Source organism: Scylla paramamosain, chromosome 41 (assembly GCF_035594125.1).
Source record: "Scylla paramamosain isolate STU-SP2022 chromosome 41, ASM3559412v1, whole genome shotgun sequence".
Classification (NCBI taxonomy): Eukaryota; Metazoa; Arthropoda; class Malacostraca; order Decapoda; family Portunidae; genus Scylla; species Scylla paramamosain.
This window is the reverse complement of record NC_087191.1, coordinates 4,943,803-4,956,645: the sequence shown is the minus strand read 5'-3', so window position 1 is coordinate 4,956,645 and position 12,843 is coordinate 4,943,803. Positions and strand designations below refer to the sequence as shown.

The following is a 12,843-nucleotide window of genomic DNA, read 5'->3' as shown; positions in this document are numbered from 1 at the left end:
TCTTGCAATACCTTTTTCTCTGGACTAACCAATGTTCTACTTTCTTTTTCCTATCTATTAATATGAGCTTTTTTGCTCCTTTTCCTACTGCTGCTGGTAAAGTAGTTCCTCATGGTTGGCTGTTGCCTGCAAAATTAGAAGCTCATTGAGTATTTGTAATTTTTTGAGTTGAATAAGTAATAATGATCATAAATAATAATAATTAAAGTTTTATTCATCACTTATTCATACAGTCAGTAAACATAATTAAAACATGCTGCCTCAATTAGAGACGTCGCAGTGAGCGTTTTGATACCAGATAGCGCCAGAATTTTTAATTCTCGCCGGAAAATAAATACTTTTTGGGGCAAGGTTTTACAAGCTTACAAAGGTGTATCGTTGCACAGTAATGCGTCTGAATTTTAAGTCAATTAATTTCGTGATAACTGACAGCACATGACATTGTTTGAGCCTCTATTCATAATTTCAGATGATATTCTTAAAAGAGCCTATAAGTGTATCAAGGCAGGCAATCTGTAATTTTCTACTGACTTCAATGGAAGTATACTAATATATACTTGCATTTTCATGTACTAAACAACAGGCAAATCCATTTAATGTAAAGAAAATATAATTTTGTATCAGAGACTTTATTTTTGCGGTACGATCACTATCCTCGGGTACTTGGGCAGCGAGCAAACCAAAACACAGGACCACGCTTACTCGACTACCCTGCACAATGGATACATCACCGCCACAATCATGGACTACAGCGGAATTAAGAAAATTCCTGAAAGAACGAGCTATACCCTATTCTGGATATAGTAAAGCAAAGTAAAGGCCTTGGTATCGGCAGAACTGAGAGGCTATTGTTTATACTTTACACTCCTTCCTAACGGCGCGCGGCGCTTTCTTTAACTGAAGAATCATGATCAAGATAAGTACGTCGTACGTCCGCCAGCGGTGCTGTTCTTTTTTTATTTCACTGATTACTTTCATATACAGGACGTGTCAGTGATATCTGATATTTTTCAACATTCCCAGATAAAATGCACAAGCCGAAATCAACATCCTTTTATTTTTACTGTTCATACTTACTTAAAAAAAAAATCATTACCTATTTTTAGTTTTATCTTATAATTCAATTAACAAAGCCTTATCATACACCAGTAAGTATGAATATTAATATTAAGGGTTATGTTTTTAATTTTAGATACACTTGTGCAGCAATTCATGCTGTACTTTTCCTGCACATCGATTTCAAATTTAGCTAAGACACCCCTTTGCCCCAGGAAATCGGAGACAATTAAAAATGCTGGCGCTGATAGGTATCTACCAGCCTCACTGCGACGTCTCTAATTTACAAGAATTATCATCTAATATAACTAAAACCAATGGAAATACTAAAAACACTAATAAAATAGATAAGAGCACAAAAAATATTAAGAAACTTTAAAAAAATCTTATTAAATCTTATTACAGTGCTAATATATAAAAAATCAGAAATAATAAAATTTTGTTATTATATACTGAATACTTGAATTGGTGTAATGGGTAGTTCTGAGTGGGTACTAGATGTTGATTCGGGGTTAAATCCTGTGTATGGCGGTCTCAACTTAAGCCATTTCATAGTTTCGCACATTTCCCTTTGCTGATTTTTTCAAAATTGAAAGAAAAAAGTACAGTGCTATACTTACACTGAGGGTACCTCAACACAACTTGAGGATCCTCTGTACATGCTCATAATGGTTGGGAATTGTAAATAGTAAAGACAACTTACAAGACACCATTGCACTTTTTTTTTTATGTAGGAGGGGCATTGGCCAAGGGCAACAAAATAAAAAAAAAAAAAATCCACTGAGGTACTGGTCTCCATTCAAAGTCAAAAGCATTAGTCAAAAATTACAAGATATGTGTCGTGAAACCTCTCTCTTGAAAGAGTTTAAGTCATAGGGAGGTGGAAATAAAGAAGCAGGCAGGGAGTTCCAGAGTTTACTAGAGAAAGGGATAAATGATTGAGAATAATGGTTAACTCTTGCATTAGAGAGGTGGACAGAATAGGGGTGAGAGAAAGAAAGTCTTGTGCAGCAAGGCCATGGGAGGAGGGGAGGCAGGCAGTTAGCAAGATCAGAAGAGCAGTTGGCATGAAAATAGTGGTAGAAGATTGCAAGAGATGCAACATTGTGGCAATGAAAAAGAGGCTGAAGACAGTCAGTTAGAGGAGAGGAGTTGATAGGATGAAAAGTTTTTGATTCCATCTCATCTTAAAGAGCAGTATGAGTGGAACTCTCCATTCCCCATATATGTGAAGCATCCTCCATACATGGATGGATAAGGCCCCTTTACAGTGTTAGAAGCTGGGGGGATGAGAAAAACTGGTGGAGATGACGCAAAATGCCTAACTTCCTAGAAGCTGTTTTAGCTAGAGATGAGATGTGAAGTTTCCAGTTTAGATTATAAGTAAAGGACAGCCTGAGGATGTTCAGTGTAGAAGAGGAGGTCAGTTGAGTTTCACTGAAGAAGAGGGGATAGTTGTCTGGAAGGTTGTGTCGAATTGATAAATGGAGGAATTGAGTTTTTGAGGTATTAAACAATACTAAGTTTGCTCTGTCCCAATCAGAAAATTTAAAAAGAACAGAAGTAAGGCATTCTGTGGCTTACCTCTGCGAACTGTTTACTTCCTGAAGGGTTGGATGTCATTGAAAAGACATGGAAAAGGAATGTAGGAATGGACAGGACAAGAAGTTTGGTTTATAAGATCATTGATGAATACAGTAATTATCCCTTGACTATTGCGGGTTCACCTATTGTGCCCTCAGTACATTGCAGATTTTTCTGGCTAATATATGTAAATCTATATTGCGGACTTCTGAGTATTTTGAAAAATAAGACAACTTTTAGATAGGACGTCTCCAAATTTTGGTTTGACTTTAATGACTTTAGCTGATAATGGTGGTATAAGATGACACCCCAAACTACCAAACCATCTGTGGTGAAGTTTAGGTCAGTGAGCACCAGAAAACTGAGATGGTGATATACCATTACAATGAATAAAATACCTTTTTCATCTTCAAGTGCAAAACTAAACCTAAAAATAAAATTCTCACCAGGTGCTGTTGTATATTTTCATGAAAAGGATGGATGGACGAAGATGGTGTAAAATATGGATAGGCAATGTGTTGTACAATTAGTTTTCCTAAACATAAACAAACCCATGCCTCGCACCACCTCCGTTTGTCAGGCTGTTGGCTGTAATCTTCTCCTATACATTGTTATCACCTACATTGTTCAGTACTGCACAGTTAATCATCATCATCATCAATCAAGTGGTAGTATCTTCACAGGTAAGTGTACCAAATTTGTATTTTCTAATACGCAAGGATGTGTTCAAAAATGAGTTTGAGTTTTAAAAATTTTTAAGAGTAGAAAATGTTTATAAGAGTGTTGGGAGAGTTCATAAAAGCATAAATATATAAAGATAATAAAATAAATAAATAAAAATTATAAAAATAAAAAAATATATACAGTACAGTATTGTTTCTACTTCATGGATTTTCACCTACTATGGAAATGTAACACCTGCGATAGTTGAGGGATTACTGTAATATGAAGAAAGTGGGTGACAGGACAGAACCCTGAGGAACACCTCTGTTAATAGATTTAGAACAGTGACTGTGTACTACATCAGCAATAGAATGGTCAGAAAGGAAACTTGAGATGAAGTTACAGAGAGAAGGATAGAAGCCATAGGAGGGTAGTGTGGAAGTCAAAGTGTTGTCCTAGACTCTATCAAAAGCTTTTGATATGCCTAAGTTTCACCAAAATCTCTATATTCATGATTTTGAGTTGAATAAGAGTAGTAGATGTGGATTCAAAAGGAAATGAGCTTGACTAAAATCCTGTGTACTGCAACCAGGGATGTACTGCTCACTGTGGTTGACGATTGTAAATAGTAAAAAAACATCTGTCAAGGAATGTCAACATCATTCTTTCACTTTCATATCATTTATTCATTTGGACATCTTGGTCCAGGACATTTTTATTACCTTTTTTCCATTGAGGCTCACTTTGATGTGCATGAGCATTGGTGTATCTGTTTTTGGTTATGCTCCTCTGTACGTATTGAAGTATGCAAGAGTCTCATTATAAAAGGGAAGGGGTAAACCAGTGTATGCTGTTGGGCTTTGTTGCGGCCACCTGTATTATGCCTAAGCTCCTGGGGTGTAGTATGGTGGTCCATGAGATTGTTCCTTTCCACCAGGGGCTGATGGGGGTAAGAATGTGAATGATGTGTGTATGTGAGTGTGTGGTGCTTTGTCAAGGCCACCCTGTGTGCGATTACCAGCCTGGTATATATATATATATATATATATATATATATATATATATATATATATATATATATATATATATATATATATATATATATATATATATATATATATATATATATATATATATATATATATATATATATGTGTGTGTGTGTGTGTGTGTGTGTAGATAGAAGACACAAGAACACATTATTAATCACATTATGTTGCTTGGTTATGTGGAATGATTATAGTCGTCATGGCAACAAATAAATCTGGTCAGTGAACAACAACAATGAGGAATGCTTGGTTATGTGGAATGATTAATGAAGTACATGAGACTTACCGTAGGTCAGTTGAAATGTGCTTCGAATTTTATGAAGCAAATCACCTCTGCTAGAAGGGAGCTTTCACATGAGATACGCTTTGCCGCTTCACGCCACCAGACTTTAAAGAGTACGACCAACCACATGAAAGTAACTGAACATTTTGCACTGCTAGAAATATGTAAGCCACAAGACGCTACAGAGCGTAGGATGGGAGAGGCGGGCATGTGAAAGCTCCCTTCTAGCAGAGGTGATTTGCTTCATAAAATTCGAAGCACATTTCAACTGACCTATGGTAACTCTCATGTACTTCATTAATTTTATGTCAGCAAATCACACCTCTGCTAGAGGTTGCTTCCCCATGAGGTTTTGAAGCCATGTGGGTGTTGTACTGTAGACATGCAGAGAGGATAAATGATACAAGCAGTAACCAAACTTCAATATAATAAGAAGTTTACATAGCCATGGACCAGGTGACAAGAGACAACATCTCCTATGCAAACAAAATGAACAGACTATTGAAGAACAGCATCTTGGAAAAGATCGTGACTCGGGACAATCTCCTTGTCATAGAATTTGACAAAAGTGGCAGCCCTGGACCACCCAGCCCTTGCCATGATGTGTCCAGTCGTTAGAGCCATGGCTTTGGCTTTTGATGCAGCTGCAAGCCGAACACTGCCCACTGAATACTGGCTGGAGTCTATGCCCGACAGAGAGAGCACTGTTCGAATCCATCTTGAAACAGTGTCCCTTGTTGCATGCTTGTGGGGCTTGATAAAACCTAGGAGTAACTTCCCATTCTCCTGTTTTGCAGAATTTCTGAACTCCTCTGTCCTAGCAGTATGCATTTTCAGAGTTTCACACACACACAATCTAATGCCTGTAGAATATGCTTTAAAGGTCACAAACTGCACATTGAACTTTGGCCTGCACTGTTTAATAGTTTTCCCTAACCAAACACAAACAGAATCCTGCCCAAAACTAATATTCCTCAGCAGCAAACAGTGCAAAGTTTGTATTCTGGCAGCCTGCGTAAATGCCATCTACATCACAAGCTTCAGTGTTAAGTCCTTTAAAGAGAGGGAGGACAAAGGATCCATGGCACGCAGATGCTGTAGCACTTGCTGAACATCCCAAGTTCTTGTATACCTAGGGACAGATGGCCTTAAGTTAAAAACTCCCCTTAAGAACCTGGTGACAAGAGGATGGCTTCCTGCACTGCAACCATCCACAGTAATCCCCAGGGAGGAAAGTGCACTCCTGGCAGTGTTGATTGATGTATAACCAACACCTCTGTGGAAAGTGACAGACAGAAAATTCACAACATCAGTTACAGTGGGAGCAAAGGGATTGATGTTCCGGCTACTACAAAACTGTAGCCACCTGTTGACATGTGGCTGGTACTGCCTCGCAGTCACAGGTCTCCAGGAGGCAAGGATGATGTCCGTACCTGCCTGAGAAATTCCCGTCTCGCAGATGTTGCCGGATAAGAGGCAAGCCATCAGTCGGGTGTGTCGGAGAATGGGGTGTTCCTCCTCCGTCGATGGGTGATGCAAGACGTGTGCCCCCCTTGGAATCAGCTGTGGTTCCTTGACCAGCAAAGTGAGTAGAGTCCCCATCCAGGGCTGGGACAGCCAGAGAGGCAACACCATCCACCCCTTTGCTGACTCTGCTCAAATTTTCTGTAGGCACCTGGCAATCAGAGCAAAGGGTGGGAAAAGGTAGATTAGTTCAAACTGCGACCAGCAGATGGAAAAGGCATCAAAATGTTCTGCATCTGGGTCAGGTTTCCAGGAGCAGAAACGAGTCACTTGAGCATTCAGTCTAGAAGCAAAGACATCAATGCTCGGAACCCCAAATACTTCAGAAAGGGCCCTAAAGAGTTCTTCATTCAATTTCCACGCATGCCTGTCATTGAATGTCCGAGATGCAGCATCTGCCATGAGATTGACTTTACCCGGTACATGAGAGCAGGTAAGCCAGGTATCATTCACCGTACACCTCTCCCAAAGGTCACGGCAAATGTCATTACACAGTGAGGACCGTGTGCCGCCCATTTCATTGATGGCTTTGGAGTTCCTTTGCGTTGATGTGCAAGGCAGATTCTGATAATGACCATCTCCCATTAACTTTTTGTTGATTGAGGTGGCCACCCCAACCTAAATTCGATGCATCAGTATACAGTTCCAATTCTGTACCCTTCCGAAAAATCTGTGTTTTGCAATGCAATGTGAGATACCCACCAAAGCAAGTCCAATCTCACCTCATGAGTGACCACCATCCACTTGTCAAAGTTACCTTTTGCGTCTTTTAACGCATCAATCTTAGCACATTCTAACTGCCTGTAATGCAGTTTCCCCATCTCTGATGCTGGAACGGCTGTAACTAATAGCCCAACAACTCTAACCACATTCCAAATTTTGGCTCTGTCACTATGTAACAATTCCTCACAGCATTGTAGTATCTTGTGTATCCTACGATCAGGTAATGTTACTGTCATAGTCTCAGAAACTATAATGTTCCCCAAATACTCCAAGCGCTTAGTGGGAACCAAGACAGATTTGCCTTCGTTAATACAGAAACCTAACTTCTTGAGCAAGTCAACAGTGGCACGCACACTCTCACAACATCCATCAAAAGTGCTGTGACAAATAAGAGTATCATCAATGAAACTCGTGATAATATGTCCCTTCTCTCAAAGTACAACAAAAACAGGTTTCATTAATTTAATGAACAGACGGGGACCATCCGCAACCCCATTAGGGAGACATGTGAATTGATAAATTTTTCCTTGCCACTTGAAACACAGAAAACGTTGTTGCTCCTCAGCTATCTTAACAGAATAATAGGCGTGCTGCAAATTGACAGAGGCCATGAAGACACCGCTGTTAACAAGTTGAATCGCCTGCTCAAAATTTTCCATCTTGAAGTGTTTGTAATCTAAAAATTTATTAAATTTTGCCAGGTTAAGGATCATCCTAAACCCACCATCCTTCTTCTGTCTTAAGAAAATAGGGGAAACAATTTGCCCCTTCTGTCTCTGGGTCTCCTTGATAACCCCCAGACCCAAAAGCTGTACAATTTCCTGGCAAACAATTTCCTTTTCCTTGACATTAAAGACATACTCAACTTCTTCAGCAAATAAGGGACCAATGTTAGCAACATCAATATCTAAATGGCAATGCTGAACAATGTCTAAAATATTTGGATCACTGGTAATGGCATGCCACTCATGTACAAAATTGTGAAGTCTGCCAGCTTGAAAAGGATGACTCACCTCAGTTACTGCCGGGGATTGTGACCCCAGCCTCGGGAGTTTTTTGTCTCAGGACCCTGCCGTGAGAAGGATTGCCAGTGCTCACTCTGGGGACCATGCGTGCATTGGCCATATGGATGAAACCTGGACATAAAACCCCTGTATGGCAGTTTTCCAGAAGAGCCCCCTAAACTTGCCAGGACCAAACTTCGAGGTAGAGAGCGGTTTCCTTGGAGCAATCTTACTCCTTAACTTCTCAGACTCCTCAATGTGCTTGGCCGAGAGTGAGACATCATCCCCAAACAGAAGATGAGTCACGGGTACCTTGTCTGAACAGAGGTGAGCATACTTCTGGCTAATTTTGCACTTGAGGATGAACCGGCAAGCCAGGTTGTGCCAGGGAGTGCCAGGGCACCATTAAGCATGCCCACTTCCTGGGCAACATCTGGTTGGCCAGTCTAGGCGATCTTGTCAAGCACTGTGAGTGACTTAGTCAAAATTGTGGCAGCCTTGATAATGTCTTTTCCAACATCCTTCAAACGGAAGTCTGCCTTCTTGGCATCTGTCTTCAGTGCATCTAAAACTTGCGAGTTGCAATCCACGGGCACTAAGGCATGACAGTTGTCTGGCCTCTTGGCTGCAGCATCCTCCAAAATCTTCTTATACTCCTCCTCTTGCAAGCTGTGAGCAAATACATGGTTAACCATATCAGCAACATGCTGGTCAATACCATCAGACACCTCATCCACAGGACCGTAAGCCCTGGCACACTGCAGGAGAACACTGTCAGGCTGCCTGTCATCCTGTGAGACACAATCATCACTGGAAAGGTGATGCTCAGCTGGAGTAAAGCCAGAAAATCCTGTGGACGCGCCCGAGGGAGGCACCACACAGCCAGCAGGGCCAATGTTTACATCGGCGACCGCTGCGGCGTCATCAGCCTCCGACTGGGGCCTAAGTTTCTTTCCACCTTCAATTTCTCCACATCGCTACGTAAACCAGCCAAAGCGTCCATCACCATGTGCCAGGGCGGCGCAGATGCCTCATCCCGTGAGGTAGAAGGGAAGGAACGTGTGTGCTGGGAAGCAGAGTCACCGCCGTCACCAGAGACATGACCTTGGGGTCTTTTGTTTTCGCCCTGAAGAGCCTCCTGCTGAGAAGGGCTGCTCCTGGAGCTAGTCCTGTGCGAGGATCCTTTCCTCACTTGCCTGGCATGTTCAGAATCGCCCTTCTTACTCGACCTCCGTTTGCTGGTGGAACTGCCCGGGACATCCGACATGGCGGCGGCGACAGCAAGGCGGCAGTGCAGCTCAGTGTGAGAGTCATCAGCTCCACAAGTGCATCAACAAAGCACTTCCTTCCCCGCTCCTAAATGGATCACGGGTGGTGTTGCACCCAGACCCAAACTGGGTCACTGGCTGTAGCAAAGCCTTTCCACTCCAGAAGGATCACGGGAAGAAGGCTGCCAAACTCGCAGCTGCTGAAGACCGTCTAGACGGCGCGAAGGAAGCACAGCAACTGGTGGTGTGAAGCGGCAAAGCGTATCTCACTGGGAAGCGACCTCTAGCAGGGGTGTGATTTGCTGACATAAAATTATAGTCGTCATGGCAACAAATAAATCTGGTCAGTGAACAACAACAATGAGGAAGAGAGAGGATGAATTAACACATCTGTTCTGCTTGGAGATAGGGCTCTTATTCACCCACTCAGGAAATCAGGGATAACACATTCTCTCTCTCTCTCTCTCTCTCTCTCTCTCTCTCTGTGTGTGTGTGTGTGTGTGTATATATATATATATATATATATATATATATATATATATATATATATATATATATATATATATATATATATATATATATATATATATATATATATATATATATATATATATATATATGTGTGTGTGTGTGTGTGTGTGTGTGTGTGTGTGTGTGTGTGTGTTTACCTAGTTGTGCTTTATGGGAAAAGAGCTATGCTTGTGCTGTTCCATCTCCATATCTTTTAATGTCCAACTTAGCCTTGAATCCATGTATACTTTCTGCATTTACTATCTCCTCATCCCGACTGTTCCATACATCAATACTTCTATATGGGAAACTATACTTTTTGATGTCTTTTCTGCAAGCACTCCTCTTCAGCCTCTTTCCATGTCCTCTAGTGTCCTGTGTATCCCAGACCATTAAGTTGCTCTGGTCCACCTCCTCTACTCCCTTATATGCTTTATATATCACAATCAAGTCTCCCCTTTCTATCCTCTTTTCCAACATTGGTAGATGTATCCTTGCCAGTCTCTCTTCATATGACAAGTCCCTGATACTTGGTACCATCTTCGTAGCTGCTCTCTGAATTCTCTCCAACTTCCTTATATCCTTTTGCTTGTATGGCAACCACACTACTGCTGCATGTTCTAGTCTAGGTCTTATGAGCGACACGATCATCTTCCTGACCATCTCTTCATCCATATATGCAAAGGCCTGCCTTATTCTTCTCAACAAGTTATAGGTTTCTCCTGTAATTTTGCTCATGTGTCTCTCCGGGGTCAAGTTCCCAGTCACTGTAACACCGAGATCCTTTTCCTCTTCTGCTCCACTCAACCTTACACCATTCAACACATAATTTCATTTTATTCTTGTACTTTTTCCAAATTCTATTACTTTACACTTCTTTAAATTAAATTCCATTTCCCATCTATAACTCCACTCTGATATCTTGTTCAGGTCTTCTTGTAATGTTCCACAGTCCTCTGCACTCTCAACTTTCTTCAGCAACTTTGTGTCATCTACAAAAAGGCTCATGTAGCTGTTCACACTCTCCGTCATATCATTTATATAAACTGCAAACATGATTGGTGCAAGTACTGAACCTTGGGGTACTCCACTTAAGACTTCCCTCCATGATGATTTTTTTTATCTTTTACCACCATTCTCATTTCTCTGTTTGTCAAGAAATTTTCCATCCATCTCAGCAGGCCCCCCCTTAGCCCACCATTATGCTTCATCTTCTACAACAATTTCCTGTGTGGCACTTTATCAAAGGCCTTCTTCAGGTCTAAATAAACACAATCAGCCCATCCATCTCTTTCTTGCATTATATCACCACTCTACAATAAAAACTTTGTAAGTTTGTAACACACGATCTCCCTCTCCTCCCAAGTCCAAATTGTTGCTTTATTATCACTTCATTTCCTTCTAGGTACTGCATCCATTTATCCTTCACCAATCTTTCACACATTTTGCACACCACACTTGTTAGAGACACAGGTCTATAGTTTAAGGGCTTCTCTTTACTATCATATATGTAGATTGGCACTATGTTGGCTATCTTCCATTCAATTGGGACTCTACTTTCAGTTAGGGAGCTCTCATTAATATTATGTATTAACCATGTCAACTGCTGATTGCACTCTACTTTCAGTTAGGGAGCTCTCAATAATATTATGTATTAACCATCTCAACTGCTGATTGCACTCTTAGTATCCATCCTGACACTCCATCAGGTCCAGGGGCCATCTTAACGTCTAGTCCCTCCATCTGTTTCTGGACCTCCTCTTCATTCATCTGGATTTCCCCCAGACCCATTTCCTCACTCATCTTACTCTGCCACACAAATTTTCTATCTTTTGTGAATACTGATTGAAAACTCCTGTTCATTATCTCTGCCAATTCAGCCGGATCCTCACACATTTGACCATTCACTTTCTGTTAATTCCTTCTCTATTTTTCATTTTCCTGTTGACATATCTGAAGAATAGTTTTGGTTCCTCTTTGCATTTGTACTTAACATCTTTCTCATAATTTTTCCTTTCTTTAATAACCCTTACATATTCATTTCTTGTAGTTGTGTAATTTTGCCATAGCTCCTGTGTATTTTTCCTCTGCCATCTATTCCATGCCGTTTCCCTCTCCTCCCTAGCTATTTCACATCTTCTATTATACTAGTCATTGTTATATATTCTCTTTGTCTCTACTTTTGGTACATGTCTTTTCACTCCCTCTTCATAAATATTGATGAAAGCTTCCCACTTCTTTTGCACATTACTTGCTGTGATAAGTGTACTCCAGTCCGCTTCACCTCATTTGTTAAAAAATTTGACTTACTATAATTATATCTTTCTTTTATAATCTTCACATCTAATTTCCTCTCTTTTTTCTTTAATACAAAACCTTATCATGACACGGTTGCTTTTCCTAATGGACAATTATAGTCCATGTCTTCTATAACATCTGCTTCTTTTGATACCAAATCAAGTCTTGATGGCTCCTCTCCTCCTCTGTATCTAGTGTTTTCCTCAACCCACTGTGTCATAATATTGTTCATTGCCAGTTTCAGAACCTTATCTCCCCATGAGTCTTCTCCTCTTGTGTTCCACTCCTCCCAATTTATCTCTTTACAATTAAAATCTCCCATTATAACAATTTTGTTGTTTTCTTTAATTTTCTTTACAAGCTATTCTTTTGCCTCACTCAGCAACTGTTCATGCTCTTGTCTATTCCAGGCCTTTGTTTTTGGTGCGACATACACCATTGTGACATATCGTCTTCCTCTTCTTCCATTTATTAGTCGTAAGTTTAGGCTTTCCACCAAGCCTTCTGGCTTTTCCACACTCTCCACCCTGATATCCTTTTTAACCAGCATCATCACTCCACCTCCTCCTTTTCCACATCTGTTTCTTATTCACATATTGTACTTTCCCCCTCCTAAATTTGGTGTTTCTTAATCACTTAGTTTAGTTTCTATCATTGCCATGGTGTCTGGTTCATTTGCTTTTATAAATTCATTCTCTTCATCCATCACTGAAACTAAACCATCTACATTAGTGTATGCCACTATCCATGTCCCTCCCTCTCTTACAGCTGTGCCTCTGCACCCCTCACTCTTCGCATGTACCACTCCCTCAACCTTAGGTCCATTACTCTCCAGAAAAAAAGTTCCCTTTCCTCTTGTGTTCTCTGTTTGTTCCTTTCTT

The 12,843-nt window shown here is 40.6% G+C and overlaps 1 protein-coding gene across 8 annotated transcripts in view; it reads left to right on the top strand.

The window, feature by feature from the left end:
* The window catches only part of LOC135092853 (nuclear hormone receptor HR96-like), a 211,426-nt gene that overhangs the window by 50,855 nt on the left and 147,728 nt on the right, over window positions 1–12,843 (top strand). The window lies entirely within an intron of this gene.